We start from the raw sequence: 21,487 nt of genomic DNA, 5'->3' as shown, positions 1-21,487 counted from the left end.
TTGTGACAACTTTGGACTCACCATCAATATCAAAAAGACTGAAGTCATTCACCAGCCTGCTCCTCATGCACTGTACACAGAACCCAAAATCACAATCAAATGACAGAAACTACAGGCAGTGGACCAGTTTACTTACCTTGGCAGCACCCTCTCCCAAGCAGTGACTATTAATACATAAGTTAACTGCAGAATAGCAAAGGCAAGTTCTGCTTTCGGTCGACTGCGCTCCACTGTATGGGAACGTCGAGGAATGAGCCCAGCAACAAAACTGAAGGTCTACAGAGCCGTGGTACTCACTACCCTCCTGTATGCCTGTGAAATGTGGACTGTGTATCGAAGGCATGCAAGACAGCTCAACCATTTCTACATGACTTGTCTTCGCAGAATATAAGGCATCAGGTGGTAAGACAAAGTACCAGACACTGAAGTTCTCTCTAGAGCAAGTCCACCATCAGTCCACACACTGCTGATGAGAGCACAGACCCGATGGGCAGATCATGTCATCCGTGTGCCCGACAAGCGCATACCCAAGCAGTTCTTTTTTAGGGAACTCTCTGCTGAAAGATGCTTGCATGGAGGGGCTGAAAGACGCTTGCATGGAGGGCAGAGAAATGTTACAAAGACACACTAAAGGCCTCTCAGAAGTCGTTTGACACAGACACGACCTCCTGGGAAATGCTTGCACAAAACCGCCCTACCTGGCACGGCCTCATCCACAAGGGCTGTCAAGTTTACGAAGCAAGACGCACTGCTGAAGCACAACATAAGCACAAGCTGCACAAGTCCAGAGCCACCAGCGCAACAACTGCAGTGCCTACACATGTCTGCCCAATATGTGCCAGGACATTCCATGCCCGAATTGGCCTGACCAGTCATCTTCCGATACACTGCATCTAGTCTCAAAGTGACTAATGGTGTTGAGGTCTTCATTGACAATGATGGACAAACAAAAAAAACCAAATTTTAAAATGAAACTCTAAGTATTTGATCACGTTCTTGCTAAAGTATCATCCATTCATTCTGGCTAAAGTGTCAAAGAATGTTCACATTTTGGTCTGCAATTAACTAGGAACAAAAGGTAAATATTTGGACAAGTAACTCATCAAACTTGCCTCATGTTAATAAGATTAAGTTTTATAAAGATATTGAATACTACATTCCATTTGTTCAATAACAAAAAAGAGGCACTGACAAATGTTTCAATACAAATTTGGCATCACACTCAAAAACATTACTGGTCAATAAGGGAGGAATTGCGACCAACATTCATATGAACCCCCCCCCCCCCCCCCCCCGCCCATTAACCTTAGGCATGAAAACATACATCCTGCTACTGTCTGTACAGTGTTTGTACATTCTCTCCATGATCGCATGGATTTCCTCCTAGTGCTCCAGTTCCCTCCCACAATTCAAAGACCTACTGGTTGGTAGGGTAATTGGTTATTGTAAATTGCCCCATGATTAGGCTAGAGTTAAATCAGGGGATTGCTGGGCAGCTTGGGTTGAAGGACCTGAAAGGCCTATTCCACATTGCATCTCCATAAATAAATAACACATGAATTAAGAGTTGAAGTTAGCCATGTGGATCTTTAAGCCTTCTCCCCAATTCAAAAAATTCACAGGCATAATCTCAACTCCATATTCCCACATTTTCTCCCCTTGGTTTAAAAAAAAGACCGCCATATACAACGGCCAACGTCGTAGCGGCCTTCGTCGGAGTGGACTGAGGCAGAGTGGGACAGCTTTGGCTCAACAGGCTTCGGCAAGAATAGGCAGAGGCGTGGTTTGAACAGGGCACGATTGTGCAAGCACGTGAAAGCCAGCCCGTGAGGCAGCGGGAGAATTCAAAAAGCGAGCAGATTAATGGAGCGGGTGACATAGTAGAGGGAGACAGAGTAGGAAGGCTTTGGCTTGAGAGGCTTCGGTGAGCAGAGGCTGAGGACAAGCTTCATTCCAAATGAGGTGAGGCCGGGTAAGTTCCTTGAATTAATTTAATTACCTTAGGAGTAGGTAATGGAGGCAGTAGTTAGGGCAGTTGAGTGCTCCGTTTGCAGTATGTGGGAAGTCAGGGCATGCACAATTGTCTCTGATGACTACACCTGCAAAAGGTGCATCCAGCTGCAGCTCCTGACAAACCATGTTAGGAAACTGGAGCTGGAGCTGGATGAACTTCGGATCATTCAGGAGGCAGAGGCAGAAATAAACAGGAGTTACAGGGAGATAGTCACCCCTAAGAGTCAGGGGACAGGTAGCTGGGTGACTGTCAGGAGAGGGAAGGGAAGTAGACCGAATGAGCAGAGCACACCTGTGGCCGTTCTCATCAATAATAAGTATACCGTTTTGAATACCATTGGTGGGAACGGCCTACCAAGGACAGCTGCAGTTGTTGCATTTCTGGCACCGAGACTGGGCCCTCAGCTCAGAAGGGAAGGAGGGAAAAGAGCAGAGCAGTAGTGATACGGGATTCGATAGTTAGGGGGACAGATAAGAGGATCTGTGGAAGAGATCGAGAATCCCGAATGGTCTGTTGCCTCCCTGGTACCAGGGTCCGTGATATCTCGGATCGAGTTCTCAGTATTCTCAAGAGGGAGGGTGAGCAGCCGGATGTCATGGTCCACGTAGGGACCAATGACGTGGATAGGAAGAATGAGGAGGTCCTGAAAGGTGAGTTTAGAGAGTTAGGCCTCAAGTTGAAGGACAGGACCTCCAGGATAGCAATCTCAGGGTTGCTACCAATGCCACGTGCAGGCAGGTTTAGAGCTAGTAAGATAGCGCAGATCAACATGTGGCTGAAGACATGCTGCAGGAGGAAGGGCTTCAGATTTATAGATAATTGGGCAGTTTTCCAGGGAAGGTGGGACCTGTTCCGGCGGGACGGTTTACATCTGAACTGGAGGGGGACAAATATTCTAGCAGGTAGGTTTGCTAGAGAGGCTCCAGTGGATTTATACTAGATACAAGGGGAGAGGGGAACCAGAGTGTAGGAACATATGTATGGGAGAAGGAAGAAAAAGATAGTAAAGTTGTTTGCACCATTAGAGATAAACAGAGAGTAAGAGATGGAGAATTTCTTAAAAGCATTTATTTTAATGTTAGGAGCATTGTAAGAAAGGTGGATGAGTTTAGAGCATGGATTGATACCTGGAAATATGATGTTGTAGCTATTAGTAAAACATGGTTGCAGGAGGGGTGTGATTGGCAACTAAATATTCCTGGATTTCATTGCTTCAGGTGTGATAGAATCGGAGGGACAAAAGGGGGAGGTGTTGCTTTGCTTGTCGGAGAAAATATTACAGTGGTGCTCTGGCAGGATAGATTAGAGGGGTCGTCTAGGGAAGCTACTTGGGTGGAATTGAGGAATGGGAAAGGTGTAGTAACACTTATAGGGGTGTATTATAGACCACCTAATGGGGAGCAAGAATTGGAGGAGCAAATTTGCAAGGAGATAGCAGATATTTGTAGTAAGCACAAGGCTGTGATTGTGGGTGATTTTAATTTTCCACACATGGACTGGGAAGCCCATACTGTAAAAGGGCTGGATGATTTGGAGTTTGTAAAATCTGTGCAGGATAGTTTTTTGCAACAATACATAGAGGTACAAACTAGAGATGGGGCAGTGTTGGATCTCCTGTTAGAGAATGAGATAGGTCAAGTGACAGAGGTATGTGTTGGGGAGCACTTCAGGTCCAGTGATCACAATGCCCTTAGCTTCAATATAATTATGGAGAAGATAGGACTGGACCCAGGGTTGAGATTTTTGATTGGAGAAAGGCTAACTTTGAGGAGATGCGAAAGGATTTAGAAGGAGCGGATTGGGACAATTTGTTTTATAGGAAGGATGTAATAGAGAAATGGAGGTAATTTAAAGGTGAAATTTTGAGGGTACAGAATCTTTATGTTTCTGTTAGGTTGAAAGGAAAGATTAAAAGTTTGAGAGAGCCATGGTTTTCTAGGGATATTGGAAACTTGGTTCGGAAAAAGAGAGATATCTACAATAAATATAGGCAGCATGGAGTAAATGAGGTGCTCGAGGAATATAAAGAATGTAAAAAGAATCTTAAGAAATAAATTAGAAAAGCTAAAAGAAGATACGAGGTTGTTTTGGCAAGTAAGGTGAAAATAAATCCACAGGGTTTCTACAGTTATATTAATAGCAAAAGGATAGTGAGCGATAAAATTGGTCCCTTAGAGAAACAGAGTGGACGGCTATATGTGGAGCTGAAAGAGATGGGGGAGATTTTGAACAATTTCTTTTCTTCGGTATTCACTAAAGAGAAGGATATTGAATTGTGTAAGGTAAGGAAAACAAGTAGGGAAGTTATGGAAACTATGACAATTAAAGAGGAGGAAGTACAGGCACTTATAAGGAATATAAAAGTAGATAAATCTCCAGGTCCTGACAAGGTATTCCCTAGGACCTTGAGGGAAGTTAGCATAGATATAGCAGGGGCTCTGACAGAAATATTTCAAATGTCATTAGAAACCGAGATGGTGCCGGAGGATTGGCATATTGTTCATGTTGTTCCATTATTTAAAAAGGGTTCTAAGAGTAAACCTAGCAATTATAGGCCTGTAAGTTTCAGTAAGTTTCACGTCAGTGGTGGGTAGATTAATGGAAAGTATTCTTAGAGATGGTATATATAATTATCTGGATAGATGGGGTCTGATTAGGAACAGTCAACACGGATTTGTGCGTGGAAGGTCATGTTTGACAAATCTTATTGAATTTTTTGAAGAGGTTATGAGGAAAGTTGATGAGGGTAAAGCGGTGGATGTTGTCTATATGGACCTCAGTAAGGCCTTTGACAAGGTTCCACACAGAAGGTTAGCTAGGAAGGTTCAATCGTTAGGTATTAATATTGAAGTAGTAAAATGGATTCAATAGTGGCTGGATGGGAGATGCCAGAGAGTAGTGGTGGATAACTGTTTGTCAGGTTGGAGGCCGGTGACTAGTGGTGTGCCTCAGGGATCTGTACTGGGTCCAATGTTGTTTGTCATATACATTAATGATCTGGATGATGGGGTGGTAAATTGGATTAGTAAGTATGCAGATGATACTAAGATAGGTGGCATTGTGGATAATGAAGTAGGTTTTCAAAGCTTGCAGAGAGATTTAGGTCAGTTAGAAGAGTGGGCTGAATGATGGCAGATGGAGTTTAATGCTGATAAGTGTGAGGTGCTACATTTTGGTAGGAATAATCCAAATAGGACATACATGGTAAATGGTAGGGCACTGAAGAATGCAGTAGAACAGAGTGATCTAGGAATAATGGTGCATTGTTCCCTGAAGGTGGAATCTCGTGGATAGGGTGGTGAAGAAAGATTTTGGTATACTGGCCTTTATAAATCAGAGCATTGAGTATAGGAGTTGGGATGTAATGTTAAAATTGTACAAGGCATTGGTAAGGACAAATTTGGAGTATAGTGTACAGTTCTGGTCACCGAATTATAGGAAAGATGTCAAAAAAAATAGAGTGAGTACAGAGAAGATTTACTAGAATGTTACCTGGGTTTCAGCACCTAAGTTACAGTGAAAGGTTGAACAAGTTAGGTCTTTATTCTTTGGAGCTTAGAAGGTTTAGGGGGGACTTGATAGAGGTAGTTAAAATTATGAGGGGGATAGATCGAGTTGACATGGATAGGCTTTTTCCATTGAGAGTAGGGGAGATTCAAACAAGAGGACATGAGTTGAGAGTCAGGGGGCAAAAGTTTAAGGGTAACACGAAGGGGAACTTCTTTACTCAGAGAGTGGTAGTTGTGTGGAATGAGCTTCCAGTAGAAGTGGTAGAGGCAGGTTCGATATTATCATTTTTAAAAAAATTGGATAGGTATATGGACAGGAAAGGAATGGAGGGTTATGGGCTGAGTGCAGGTCGGTGGGACTAGGTGACAGTAAGCGTTCAGCATGAACTAGAAAGGCCGAGATGGCCTGTTTTCATGCTGTAATTGTTATATAGTTATATGCTTATTAAAGAGTATGTAAAACTCTGTATTAAAACATTCAGAGACTGGTAAGATCTCCAAAGGCAACCTTCCATTTGAATGAAAATCCCTGAACTCTGCCCTACCTCGGCAACCTACAATAGGTAGCTGCGAAGGCCAAGTTACACAGAACATAGAAAATCCACAGCACATTACAGGCCCTTCTGTCCACAATGTTGTGCCAACCATGTAACCTACTCTAGAAACTGCCTAGAATTTCCATAGCGCATAGCCTGCTATTTTTCTAAGCTCTCTGTACCTATCTAAGAGGCTCTTAAAAGACCATTGTATCCACATATTGTATACCCAAGTTATTGGGTATATTTAAAGTGGAGGTTGATAGGTTGAATGGTAGACCAACTCGATGGGCTGAATGGCTTATTTATGCTCCTATATCTTATGGTCTTATTTATAAATAGTGTCTCCCCAACCTTACATCAAGATTCTCTTACAGGAGGAAACATCCATTCCCCATATCTCAGGATCTTGTATTTACCTAATGGCAATAAACTGCTGTCGTAATGCTAATGTTGGAAGGATCAGTGGTTAATTTTCTGAAGCAAAACAAAAGCAATGGCAATGAGATTAATGAGTAGTTAAGCAATTTTAATGGTTTGCTTTAAGCACTGCTCTGAAAGAAGGTTACCCTGGCACTGCACCATTCATTCATTAAGGCACTGGATTATTGAACAAATTCAGTTTTCAAGTCTGAAAACATCAGTGAAAATGCTTGCTTTTAAGAAGTAATTTCATTCAAAATTCATTTATACACATCATAATCACCATTCAGTTTCCCCTTTGCTTGTTTGCTCAACTGAAATTGAAATCATTAAATAATTAAACATGTTATAACCCATATTCTATCAAAGCCTTTCCTTTGCCAGTTAACAGCTCTAGAAACTAAAGTATAATTTTTCTACCAATGATATTAATCATTTTATCTTCAAAAATGCCAGCCTTAAAATTATTCATCCAAATTCTCTTTATGTCTAGGGATGGACTATTATTTTTGATAGATTGAAATTTGAATCAGACTTGAGAGCATAAATCACTATTCCTCTAAACTCCACTGAGACATGGTTACAATTATCTAATACATACCAGGTGTGAATTGGAGATCAATAAAGACTTCACCAATCAACTATGCAGATAGGAACTCCCTGTTGGGGAATTCAGAGGAAGTGGACTCTGTGTGCACATCAACAAAGGTTGGTGCATAAACTCTTCTGTAGTTACTGTATTGGTCACTTTGTGTGACAATCGAACATCTTACAATTAAAAGCCGGCCACATTACATGCCCTCTGAGCACTAACATTAAGCAAGCACTGGGAGAGCCTGACAATATCTACAAAATAAGGATTTTGTAGATGTTCTCCTCATAATTCACTCAGTTACTTGTACATTGTGTTTTACAGGATTGGTTTATATTTATATTGTGTTTTTAATTGAACTCTATATACTTACTGTGCTTTTATATGCTGCATTGCAGCTGGAGTAACAATCAATTTATTCTGCTTTTAGGTCAATAAACAATCTTGAATCTTTAATCTTGAATGATGGTTAAACATATTAAGTTTTCATGAACTTCTCTGGTTTTGACAACTCTTGACAGCTCATAGGGAAACAGTTTTAAATGGAATTTTCCTTCAGATGTAGACAGGGGCATTCACACATTCCTTACTCAAATTTTACAGTTACACTGATATTTTCATTGTGGTTATCTTAGAAGGCAACATAACAGCAATGCAGAGCCATCTAGTGGTAGATTAGAAAATATGTTTTAAAAATCATTCTGCAATCCTTCTACAGGGCAATGTTGCATTTTTAAAAATAGTTGGTTTCCAAAAATACTGAACCATGTCCTAAGATTTCTGAAATAGATTTTCAACCTTGTACAACTGCTGAGGAAAATATCAGAGATTACCCATGCCAATTACTCAAATGGTGGTAATACATTTGAGTCAAATTATAAGCAATGAAAATATATATCAATGTTATTTTAAAAGTTAACGAACAATATGAGTTAATTACATTCTGATTTGCTCTCTGTGAGAATTCTTCAATGTGTTTGACTGTTCCAGAGAACGCCTAAATCAAATACCTCACAGTAGCTAACATTGACAAAGAGGAAATCCACAACCCAGAGGTTGCACATCTTTAGGCAGGTTTGTATGAAGTCAGCAGTAAGTACTATTGACTTGACCCTCAACCTTTTAAAGAAAGCCTTGATAAATGGGATCTAACTGATGTTTCAATGACATACATGATTATAAATAATGCTTAAAGAACCTTATTTCCTATGAAAATAACTTCATGATCTAAGCAGCAACAAACATTGCAAACAGGCAAATCCATGGCAAAGAAAAATTTTGTTTTGGGTACAAAGACTTATTAATAATTATAATCTATTTTGCAATTAAAAACCCAGTTACATCCCAATCACTAGGACAAGAAGGGTTTTTTTTTATAAAAGGCAGAGATAGTTCATAAATCATTGCAATTTCTTCAGCTCACTGATTTCTATTGGTCTGGCCACGTTGTGTGCATCTGACCACAGACTCCCAAAACACACTACATTATTCCAGGGCTTTTCACGTTAGCAAGTGGGGAGGGGCAAAGATTCAAGGACCTGCTCAAAGACTTCTTTTAAAAAAATGTACAAATGAAAAATGCAACATCCTATTTGTCTCGTGGGAAAGTCTAGCCCACAACAGTTTAAAGTGGAGGAGTAGCATTTACAATGAAACAGAAAGTTGTGTGGAAGACACAGAAGCCCAGTAATAAATGGTGGAACATGGGACAGATGAAAGATAGGGTAGTGGGGTGAGTAGAGTCTGCAGTTCCAAACTGGCCTCATTAACTATCTCAAAACACCAAAACTTGAGTGAAAGCACATCATCCTCGATCCTGAGAGACTACTTTAAATAAGATGCCTGTTTTTTAAACGATTATGCACTACAATACTATCTGATGGGGAAGCAGTGAAACTAGTCATTAACTTCTGGATTTAACTGTAATCCAGACATTGCTGTCAGACTTCATTATAACAGCGGGTGTTGATAGTCTTGGTGAGAATCATTATTGTTTTCACAAATTCCAGTTCCACAATTTTTATAATCAAAAAGATCACAAGCTGAACAAACATTCATTTTGTTCAGCAATCCTGGACAGGATATATTAGGGTGATACCAAATAGGATCTACAAAAGAGGGAATCATATAATTGCCTCACTTGCTCCACCTCATTATGATTATTTCAAATATACTACCTATTCCCACTACCTACACTCCCAACCACCCCAGTGAATTTTATGTTCATGATAGCAATGACAATTATGAGAAATAATGCATTCTATATTTTTAGGAACACAAGACTCATACACAAGTATGAATTATGGATCAATTAGGCATGCATTAAATTCACAGTTTCTGTGCCAAAAATGAAACATCCTCTCTTACTATTGGCTGCATCAGAGCACTATTAAGAGATACTGCATGGAAACAGGCCCTTTAATAGACCGTCCAAGCTGACATTCTGAGCATTAGTCTTTACACCACCTTAATCAACTTTATCCTCCCCACTTTGCTCCCACTGTATTGATGTCAGTGGCAAGTACTATTGATTCGTCCCTCAACTTTTTAAAGAGTCTTGATAAATAGAATGTAGCTGAGACCTTAATGATATACATGACTATAATTATTATTTAACAGCCTCTTGTTTCCTATGAATATAACTTTATGATCCAGGCAGCAACAAATGCTGTGATCCACGACAAAGTTATATTTAGTTTTAGGAACAAAGACTTTTAAGAAATATATCCCATTTTGCCATGGAACATTGATTTACTATCATTACAGAATTAACAGAGAAATCAGAATAAAAATTCTCCCAGATGGAAGGAGGCTGCAGCTCATTATCTAAAAGGTCGCTAGAGGCAGGAGCCCTCATCACATTTTAAAAGGAATGGAATATGCACTTGAAGAAAAGTAACTTTCAGGGCTACAGAGTAAATGTTGAAAGGTGGGGGGGGGGGGGGTCAATGTTTTAGGCAAAAAATTCTTTAGTTATCACCTTTTAATTCCTTCTTGGACATGAGGTCAAATTTAATTATTCTCATAAAGCCTTCACAAAGCCTCCGTGAAAGAGGCAAATATTATAAATCACAAGAGCCTCTCTTTGGAATGCATTTTTAATCAGGGATATGTTGTTCTCAATCTGTTCTTGTGAACACATTGGACATGTGGTGTATCTGCTTTTCCAAAGCATAACAATCACAACTAGTTTTCATAAACTGCTTAATGTGGAAATCTGCATGAAGAAAAGGAAAACAGATTCTAGAAAGCTTAAATAAATTAGAAAACAAAGGAGACACTCAGCAGGTTGGTAATGTGTGTTGAAAGAGAAAAAACTCATTTACATAAACACAAGCTGGTAGTACGGAGTCACTATCCACTGTTGCTGATCTTGGTACATGAAGACCAAGGACACCACTTTAACAGGGACACTGTGGAGGTTGTGGCGCAGCCAACCACAAAGCAGGTACAAGAATTTTTGGAAGCGTATCAGAGTTGATGCCATCTACAAAACCGTAAGACCCAGAGAAACATAACCCAACAGAATTCAAAGGTCAACTGGAGGGGTAGCTACTCAGGTCTGCGGCAAGCGAACAGAGGCCAATATAAACATGAGTGCTCCCAGTGAGAAACATAAACTGTGCACTGAGGATGTCACCTCAACTGGTGATGAAACATCTGCAAGCTAATTGCCAAACTCGGTGAACATCGCAACAGCAAAGAAAAACAAAAACAACACTTGACATCATAAACTAAAAAAAGACTAAATAAGCTCATCAAAAAGGTTGGATCTGTCCTTGGCCACAACCCAGATTCTTTTGAGTTAATGGTGGAGAGGAGGTTACTAAATAAACTGTTAACCATTATGGACAATCTGGCACATCCTCTCCATGATCTATTGAGTAAGCAGCAGGGCACCCTTTCGAACAGACTCATTCAACTCCGCTGTCACAAGGACTTTACAGAAATTCTTCCCTACCAAATGAAATAAGCTTATACAACAAGAGAAAATCTGCTGACGCTGGAAATTCCAAGCAACACACACAAAATTCTGGAGGAACTTTGGCAGCATCTATAGAAAAGAGTTTAGTCGACATTTCAGGCCGAGACCCTACAGCAGGCAGTTCATCTCTGTGCAACAGAAGAACACACATCATTGTACAATACTCTGTTTTATTATTTCATATGTTATTATTTCACATTATTGTACTGGTACATTATTATTGTGTATATTATTATTCTGTACTTTATTATTAGTTAAATCTGCATACTGCTAAGTGTGTTTTTAAATGTCACTGCTGTAACGAAAGAATTTCCCACTTGGGATCAATAAAGTACTTATTATTATTGTTACGAACCCCGTAACTGGGTCACTTACCAGCAAAGATAGAGACATCCGTTGAAGTCTGATGATACTATTTTTAACAGTATTTATTAGTAAAAATACACAAAAATAATATCAATGCAAATATACAGATATTATACGTCGTCAATACTAAATCTAAGAGTGCGGGTATAATAATAATCAATAAGAAATAAGCTCTATCGTTGTCTAGGGGATAATGTATTGTCCGATGGAAATATAAAGTTCACTCAGTTCATACAGGCTGCAGCCGTTGGGGACCGCTGTGTTGCAACTGTTGGAGAGAGAGAGATAGGATGGGAACAGTTACCGCTACGGGTTTTTTCCCAACCTTCCTTTATGGTTTCGATCCGTCAGGTGTCTCGTTGCCGTGGCCGTTCAATTGTGACCTCTCCTTTAGCTAAACCGTTCTTCAGTGGTGAGCTCGTCACCCAGGCAAGGGAGGATGCACACGAGCCCCCACCGGCTTTTGCTATAAAACGCTATCACGGGATTTCTACCGTTTCTCCTGGTGCGTCTAAAAGGGTTGTTCCCCAGACCCCTCTTTTAATCCTTACTCACGGGGTCTCAGATGTCAATCAGGTTGGGATGATGCAATCCCTCAACCAGACCACTCTGGTTGTCCCCTGAGGGGTTTCAATGAATAGTACAGTACTCAATACACAATTCCTTCTCCAAGAGACAAGGGCCGTTATCAGTGGTTCCGTTCCGCTGATGTCAGGACACATTCCAAACCTTGTGTATTCCGGGTGTCTCTCTCTCATTTCCTGGGTTTCAGACCCGAAATAATAGCGATCTTGCGATTCTCAAAAAGGAGGGGGCAACTTTGTACCCTTCGGCCCCTCAGAGTTGCTTCACATACGTAACATTATTAAGAATGGATATCAGTTCTGACACATACAGAAAATATCAAGTTATCTGAAATCATTGATTTCATATCGTGCCAAAGACTTTAACAAAGCTTTAAGAATAACACCTCAACCGTCTGACAGTGAAGGAGGCCACATTCATATATGTCAGGGTCAAAATGAGATGGAAAATTAAAATGATAGGCAACGAGAAGTTCAGGATCCCCTGGCAGAACTTAATGAAAATGATCTACAATGCAGAGACCCAATCAACAATTGATTTCTTCAACAGAGAAACCACATCATGAATATTGAATATACCTAACTAAAATAGAAGAAATGCAAATGATTTGTTACTTCACCTGGAAGAACTGTATGGGTTCCTACTTGCTAAGAGGAGATTAGGTAAAAGCGCAGGTCAGGTCATTTGCTAGGACTCTGTCCTATACATTCATCCCTGCCCACCTTCTCTGCAACTTAAAACTAACTTGTTTTCTCCCCTCCACAGATCTGATGAAGGTTCTTTGACCTGAGACAAAAAATATATCTCTCTTTCCAAAAATGCTGCCTGACAGACTGAGTTTTTCCAGCACCTTCTGCTTTTATACAGTACTGTCCAAAAGTCTTAGACACATACTATATAGCTAGGGTGCTTAAGACTTTTGCACAGTACTGTATTTGTCAATGTGGAGGGAACAAGTTTTTAAATGAGGCTGGAGGAAAGAATGTTGGGAATGGTGAGGGTGGAGTGCCACGAGAGATTTTGGGACAGGTTATAGAGAAGGAGTGTCAGGGGCAGGAGATAGCATGGGTACAGACACACCCACCCTAAGATACCAGGCAAAGTCATTTGATTCCAAACAGCAAGTTTGATTGGTAATTTCAGAATGTTTCTCTGGTACTTCCTGCTCCCTCCCCTCTCCCTTCCGTTTTACACCAACCATAATTCCCCTCTCCCTGTCCCCATCCCACTCTCAGTCCACAACAGAGCAACAGAGACCCATATCAGAATCAGGTTTATCGTCACTCACATATGTCATGAAATTTGTTTTATTTTATGGCAGAGTACAGCACAATACACAAAATTAGAATGTAAAATGTCTTCTTCATGAAGACCTTACAAATAGACATATGGATGCTGTTGGTTTTCTTCACATTCATTGGAGAACACCAAGTTTGGAGCATTAAAATTGATTATGAGAATTTCCGGCAACATGACACACTGACAGTTCTGCAAAAGGTGCTTTGTTAAAAGATACTGTACAGAAAATGAAAGATTAGATTTTTTTTTATATAGATGTAGCTGAAAGCTACGTCTTGGACAAGAAACCAGATACTCAGTGATAGTACATACACTGTTCCGACAAACAATTTATCCTACCATTGTAACTTCAGTCAGTTGAATGATGCTTTACGTGATGCACTCTTGTAATATCTACAAATACAATCAAGATTGCTGTGCCTTTGACATTCCAGCTGATGAGTAATATAGCTACATTAATGGAAATGGCATCAAAGAATGCAAAAGAAACTTCTGTTAAAGGTGCAGTCCACAGTCAGAGAGTAGCATGTGAAGTCCATGTATTATATGTACTGATAAGATCAGATTGGTCCATTACAATGGCCATTAGCTATCAAAGTTCAAAGAAAGTTTATTATCAAAGAACACGTCACCCTGAGATTCATTTTCTTGCGGACATGCTCAATAAATCCAATAACCATAATAGAATCAATGAAAGACCGCACCAACAGGGCAGACAACCAGTGTGCAAACACAGAAAGAAAACAAAGAAATAAAGTAATAAATAAATAAGCAATAAATAAAGATCATGAGATTAAGAGTCCTTGAAAGTGAGTCCACAGGTTGAGGAATCAGTTCAGTGATGGACATGTGAAGTTTAATGAAGTTATTCCCTCTGGTTCAGGAGACTGATGGTTAAGGGGTAATAACTGTTCCTAAACCTAGTGATGTGAACCAAGGCTCCTGTATCTTCTTCCTGATGGCAGTAGTGAGAAGAGAGCATGAACTGGATGGTGGAGGTCCCTGATGATGGTTGCTGCTTTCCTGCAACAATGTTTCACGTAGATGTGGTCAATGTTGGGGAGAGCTTTGCCCATGATGGACTTGGCCGTATCCACTACTTTTTATAGGGTTTTCTGTTCATTGGCATTGGTTTTTTCATACCAGGTAGTGATGCAGACAGTCAATATTCTCTCCACTACACATCTCAGAAGTTTCTCAGAGTTTTAGATATAATGTCAAATCTTCACAAACTCCTAAGGAAGTTGAGGTTTCTTCGTAATCACACTTACATACTGGGCCCAGGACAGGTTCTCTGAAATAATAACACTGAGGAATTTAAAGTTGCTGATCCTTTCCACTTCTGATCCCCCGATAAGGACTGGCTCATCAACCTCTTTGTCTTCCTAAAATCAATGATTGGTCTTGCTAACATTGAGTGAGAGGTTGCTGTTGTGGTACCACTCAGCCAGATTTTCAATATCCTTCCTATATGCTGATTTGTCACCACCTTTGATTTGGCCAACAACAGTGGTGTCATCAGAAAATTTAAATATGGAATTGGAACTGTGCTTAGCCACACAATCATAAGTGCAAAGCAAGCAGAGCAGGGGCTAAACATACAGCCTTGTGGTACACCTGTGCTGATGAAGATTGTAGACTCTTCTCAGTTTGAAACTGCCAAGAAAGTTAGTTATTAAAAGATCTCATTTTAACAAACTCAATGGTAATTCAAGTAAACAATAGGAAGTTTGGCAATTCATGTGATAATGGAAGAACGGGTTCTGTTCAGTATCTGTGTCGCCAACATTAATGGCATCAAACAGACAGATTTGCAAATAAAGTTGTTGACTGACAAGTAGCACATTGACAAGTGAATGGATTCTGCCACAGACTGTTCAGCAATGAGTCAAGACACTTATTCTTGTAAATTCAGCCAGAGTGGATAGTCTCATTAAAAACGTTCGCTGCTGAGAGTTGAGTCATTGGAGCAAATATGGTGCAATTAGCACATAACATATAGCGTGTCTGTCCTCCCATCAGTGCAGCATACCATAGTAGCAGGACATCTTTAATAGGAAAAAATCTGGCTGAGACAACTCAATCTAAAATGACAGATTTTGCTCACCATTACCTGTTCATTAATGAAATGGTGTGAAAAGAATGTTGTGAGACTATACTGGTAGAACTGATGCAATGTTGGTCTAGGTAGTCTAGAACACAATCAAATTGGGAAGAAATAGGATAGACTAGAACAAAATTACATTCTTGTGAAAAGTGACCAGAGTGAGTGAGCAAATTCAACTGAGCTGTAGCTGTGTGAAAACTATTGAAATGCCATGAATCTAGCCATTAGTGTCAAACAATTTTCACCACATTTTCACAAGTCCTCAATTCAGAATTACGTAAAGTTTTTCATGTAATTGAATCTCTCCTATAACTACAGTAGGTAAAATTGAGTGCTAGCAAAGATAATCAGCAGTATTTGACCATCAACACATATAAGAGGCTCTGTTCATATACGTCAGATGGTGTGGCAGACTCAATGGGCTGAATGGTGTAATTCTGCTCTGATGTCTTATGATCTTTATTTTGGCCATTTTCTTAATATACAGAACAATTCCACTAGATATCCACCTGCAGAAATCTTGATGAGGAGAAGATTGAGAATATCCTTCTCCTTTATTCAACTACATTTGACTCCCGGAGTTTAAACAGAAGAAAGTGAGTCAAAAATATCTTTGCTATACTGTACTAATAAGAAACAAAACAGTTTCAACCAAAACAGTAAGAAAGGGTTGTGCATTTAGCCTCAACTTGGCAATGGAGGAGGCTGAGGATAGACATGTTGGAGTAGGAATCAAAATGGCTGGCAACCAGGAGATCTAGATAGCCACAGTGGAGTGTCTAACAAAGTAGTCACCCAGTTTGATCTGGTGTTACCAAACTAGTGGAGGTCACATAGAAAGCACCAGATGCAATAAATAATGCCAGGGGATTTACATGTTAAATACTGCCTTACCTGTGATAGATGTTTAGCACCCTAGATGATGGTGAGGTGGTGTTAGGACAGATGTCCTACCTCTTACAATTAAAGGGGTTATGGAGAGTACCCACATATTTCATCTGTAACTTTCTCTCCAGGTTTCACATGTTCAGAAGCTGAACATAGGACAGGAGTTGCAGTCTGTGATGTTAATTGCAGTACTTTCACTTCCTCTGTCAACTGCTGAATTAGATTATGCTTCAGGTAGTTACAGGAATGAAAGAGACAAAGATCCTGGCATTATAAAAGTAGCTTGGAAAACAGAGTTTAAACAAACATTTGATTGTAATAAAGAGAGTCAGGAAATTAAACAGTTCTTTTTATATGTACGTATATCATGTGCCAGTTAGAAAGAAAGGAAATTTTCCATGTTTCTGACAATTATGGGTGTAGGTGCTATCATCATCTAGATTGAACTCTGATAGAGGTTGAACTCTACTTTGGAACTTCAGGAACAGTAATGTCATTGCAGTCTACAAAGTGGAGTATTTTCATGGACAGCACATTTCAGCTCAAAAGTGAGGGCTGCCAGACTGGGCGTAGAAGATTGCCAGACAGAGAGAGAGAAAAAAAAACCAGACATGTAGTTCAGAAGATTCTTGAGAGCATCTTACTTTACAACCAGTTCCAAATATTAATGGTTGAAAGGTTCCCCCTGGAGTTTGCAGCTAGAGGCCAACATTACAGCACCATGGACAGCTCCTTTATACAGGGAACATTCCAGAGAACATTAGTGGAAGGGGATTTTGTAGTCAAGGAAGCAGATAAACATTCTTGTGGTTGGAGAAGCATTTCCAAGTGATGTGTTGCCTTTTTGGCACTGTATAGAGGATATAACTGAGAAAATGTAGAAAATAGTGGAGGAGTGTAAACAATAAAAATGTATAGTTCACATCAGTAGCAACAACATTAGTAGAGAAGTGGATGCAGTCTTTCAGGCAATTTTATTAGGAATAGCATTAAGCAGCATGTCAAATAGCAGTGAGATAAATCCAGGAGGAGATGGTGCAATGGGGATGACTTTATATTCCTGAGCAATGAGCATCTGTGCATGTCAGAATGATACACCTCAAAAGATCACAGTCAATTACTTTGCAGGAAGGTTGACTGATGTTGTGGGGGTAATTGTAAATGAATTTAATAGTGCTGGGCACAAGCAGATGTCAATAAAAATGAGAAAAAAGATGCAAGAAAGATTGAAAGATATCAAGTCTGTTTCCTATTTCTTTATCTGTTCAAATGTTTTCCAAATATTGCAGTTGTATGTACAATACCTCTACCAATTCCTCTTGTGCCATATACTCACCCCTCTCTTTGAGAAAAAAAAACACCCTCAGGACCCTTTGAAACTCTTCCCTTTCTCCTTACAACAGTGCACCTTCTGTTTGAGACTCCCCTACCCTAACAAGTAAGTCTTAGAGAAGCTGCATTAATCACTGCTTCAGAGAGAGATAGAGAGATGGAGCATTTTGTTTGGTTCTAGGTACCACATTTTAACTAAGACAGGATCATGTTTAGCAATCCATCAAAGTTCTTTTTCACCAATTTTTAAGCCTTACAAATCTTCAATAGAACGTTTAAAAAAAATAATTTCAACAAATCCATTTTCAACTGCTACCAAAATGCCTTCCAGAGACTGCAGTGCTGAATTGTAATTATTCCATTAAAAGCCAAGAAATATTCCTCAGACACTGAGGGTCTCCAACATTTAAAGCAAAGTGATTAACTGTTTACTTATGATACTATCACCAGTTAAAACAATGTGGAGAATCACATTTTCCATCATATTACAAACGGAGTTAGTTATTACAGTTGGCCCTCCTTATCCGCAGGTTCCGCATGTGCAAATTCAACCAACTGCGGATCGAGAAAACCCAGAAGTTCTCTCTCCAGCACTTGTTGTTCGAGCATGTACAGACTTTTTTCCTTGTCATTATTCCCCAAACAATGCAATATAACAACTATTTACATAGCATTTACATTGTATTAGGTATTATAAGTAATCCAGAGGTGATTTAAAAGTATACGGGAGGATGTGTGTAGGTTACCATGGATAGGGATTGAAAAAAACAAGAAGTTCTCTTACTAAGTAAGTCGGAACAGGTACATCCAGTATTATTTAGTGTCAGTTAGTCAAACATTTGTCTTAGTATATAGTATATATTTTACCCTTCTATGCATATGAAGCACTTAAAATGTATGCATTTCAATAATTAAACCACTGCATTGCTTAATAATAACTGTACCTTTCATTGGGGCAGGGCCTTTCTCACTTTATCCTTTAAAATTGTTCCAATCGTTGACCGACTGTAGCCTAACACTTTTCCAATGACCGAGGGCATGTCACCTCTTTCCAATCGCTTTATTATTTCCACTTTATTTTCAATCGTGATTATTTGTGAACAGAAACACTGTGGATTCAGAGCTCAGCCAGGTCCTAAAGTCCACCACACTGAGACAGATTAAATAAGGGACTTGAGCATCCGAGTTTCTTGGTATCCGTGAGGGGTCCCGGAACCAGTCTCCCGCAGATAAGGAGGGCCGACTGTGTTCAGCATTTTAATAAAGAAAGGCCTCATATGAAAATAGTTTTAAGGAAAGGAATTGATAAACCTTGGTAATTAATTGTTGGTGGTAAATCAAATGTGAATGTACTACAAAAAAAGCTTCTTTGCAATTTCTAACATAATATAAGAGTTGTGGGATTAGAATTGAATGCATTGGTTCTTTCTGTTAACAATACATTGACGTTTATGTAGTAAATTCAGAGGCAAAAGTCTTTAAATGAGTATAGAAATGATGAATTGTTTCAAAATATTCTCCTAATCAAAGTTATGAAAAACTAACTTGATTACTCAAAAAATATATAGTCAGTGGCCATTTTATTAGGTACCTCCTGTTCCTAATAGAGTGGCCATTGTGTGTATGTGCACGGTCTTCTGATGCTGTAGCCCATCAACTCCTTGAAAATCCCAGGAGATCAGCAGTTTGAAATACTCAAACCACCCTGTAGGGCACCAACAATCAGTCCACGGTCAATTACTTAAATCACATTTTCCCCAACTCTGAAGTTGGGTCTCAACAACAAATTAACCTCTTGACCATGTTTGCATGCTTTTATGCATTGAGTTGCTGCAACATATTTGGCTGATTAGATATTTGCTTTACAAGCAGGTACGGATATGTACCTAATAAAATGGCTACTGAGTGAGTCTAGTTTAAAAATTCATATTCCAATCTTCTGTCAGCTGTTGCAACAACAGAGGAAATAGACTGTGACTTCTCCAAACTCTGAAATGTTCTCAACTCCAGCTTGCTTTACTGCCTGTAAGATCATAATTACATGGCTAGAGTTTCTGGCATTAGGAAGATGCTCCATCTAAGGGATTAAAAATGTGCAGCAGGAAAAAGTGACAGCTATGTAAAAATATTGTTCACCTCAAAATGCCAGCCTTTACTCATGGGACTGTACACAGTTTTGGACTGTATATGTACCTATTATGCGCATGAAATAATTTCCTTCATCAAACTACCAAAGGAAGCTCAAACGGGAAATAAGGTGATACAGTAGGGCTCCTCCCCAAGTTGCTTTTAATCCCATATACTTCCTTTCAAAATGTCAGGAAGGTAAGTGACCATCCACCACCTATGACCATTCATAGGTGATCTAACAGAGCAGCAAATTTCAACAGCACAGGCATTTAAATAGCAAGTTCATAGTAAGTTTAATTGTTAAAAGAAGCGGGGTGAAGTTAAGAAAGCACTAAACAGCGAATCTTGCATCTTAAGAAACAGCTTTATTTCTATTTTTGATATCTCTCTTTTTCCTTGTCAGGGTGTGGGGGTTTCTTTTGAAGACCCTGACCTGGAGTTACACTCTGATTTCAGTTCTTTGCAGGAATGGGACCCCTCTCAGGGCCTCACGACTGGCCGCTTTTTTATTCCCAAGAACACAGCCTGGAAAATGAGTGCGCCTTCAGGGTTCCGGGACTTCGTGGCTCTGGGGACATGCTGATTCTAGGCCGGTGCCTCTGACTGAAGTGTTGCGGGAGAACATGGAACACTGGGAGCAGCGGGTTAGCTGCCGGGGATTGTGTGCCAAGAGAGCTGTGCCTTTTTGGTGCCGACTCTCTGGGCTCAGAGCTCAGAAAAAGCAACGCAACAGACTTTTAACATTGTAAATCAGTGAGTTGTTTGTTATGTCTCTCCTCTCACTGTGAAACGGGGACACCCCTTTTTCCCTTATTGGGGAGAGAGAGCCTACGGTACGTTGAATTATTGGGTGAACAAATAATTTTTGGGGTACTGCAAGTCTGTGTCTTTATTGATGCTATGCTGCATTCTTGAGTGCTCAGTGGAGGGTGATGGTGCATTTTTGTTGGTGGGTGGAGGGGTCATTGCTGCTGCTTGTGTGTGGGAGGGGGAGTTGGGGGGGCTTTAGGATTCTAACGTTCTAACTGTCATTCATTCTTTGGGGCACTCCTCTGTTTTCATGGAATATCTGGAAAGAAAAAGAATTTCAGGATGTATATTGTATACATTTCTCTGACATTAAATGCACCTAATGAAAATACATATATGTTACTTTGGGTGGCAGAGTAGAGATACATCGCTATCAAAAGAGGTGTAAGCAGCTCCTTCCCTCCACTAGCCTGTACCTTCAGCAAGGAGTACACCTGCTTAGCCCCCCCCCCCCAAACAAGCTCATGTAAAGCCAAGGGAGCAAGTGGGGATGGTTGTATGAGCAACTGGTGCATATCACAAGTCCTGGTTAAGCAACCACTGATGTTAGACAGACAGTCGCTAAAGAATATTTATAATGGCTGGGGTCACCCATCTTGCAAAGTCATTGTTCAGAGGAAGTCAATAGCAAACCACTTCTGAAGAAAAATATTGCCAAAAACAATTGTGGTCAGGGAAAATCTATGATCACCTACATCATGACACGGCACATATTAATGATGATGATATGTCACCAGTTACTGCCCTGAGATTCATTTTCTTGTAGGCATTCACAGAATGTAAGCAAGTGTAACATAGAATTGTAACTAAGACAGGTTTTCTACATACTAGAAGAATATTTAACAAAATTGCAGCAGTAATGCTCAGTTTTGCAAAATAATATAACCCCTCCTGACAAAGGGTCTCGGCCC

At 39.9% G+C, this 21,487-nt stretch overlaps 1 protein-coding gene across 9 annotated transcripts in view; it reads right to left on the bottom strand.

The window, feature by feature from the left end:
* The window catches only part of kcnt1b (potassium sodium-activated channel subfamily T member 1b), a 490,876-nt gene that overhangs the window by 382,349 nt on the left and 87,040 nt on the right, over positions 1-21,487 (bottom strand). The window lies entirely within an intron of this gene.

The sequence above is a fragment of the Hemitrygon akajei genome, chromosome 7 (genome assembly GCF_048418815.1).
Source record: "Hemitrygon akajei chromosome 7, sHemAka1.3, whole genome shotgun sequence".
In the NCBI taxonomy this organism is placed as follows: domain Eukaryota; kingdom Metazoa; phylum Chordata; class Chondrichthyes; order Myliobatiformes; family Dasyatidae; genus Hemitrygon; species Hemitrygon akajei.
Note: the sequence above shows the minus strand (reverse complement) of the source record. Positions and strands in the feature narration are given on the sequence as shown.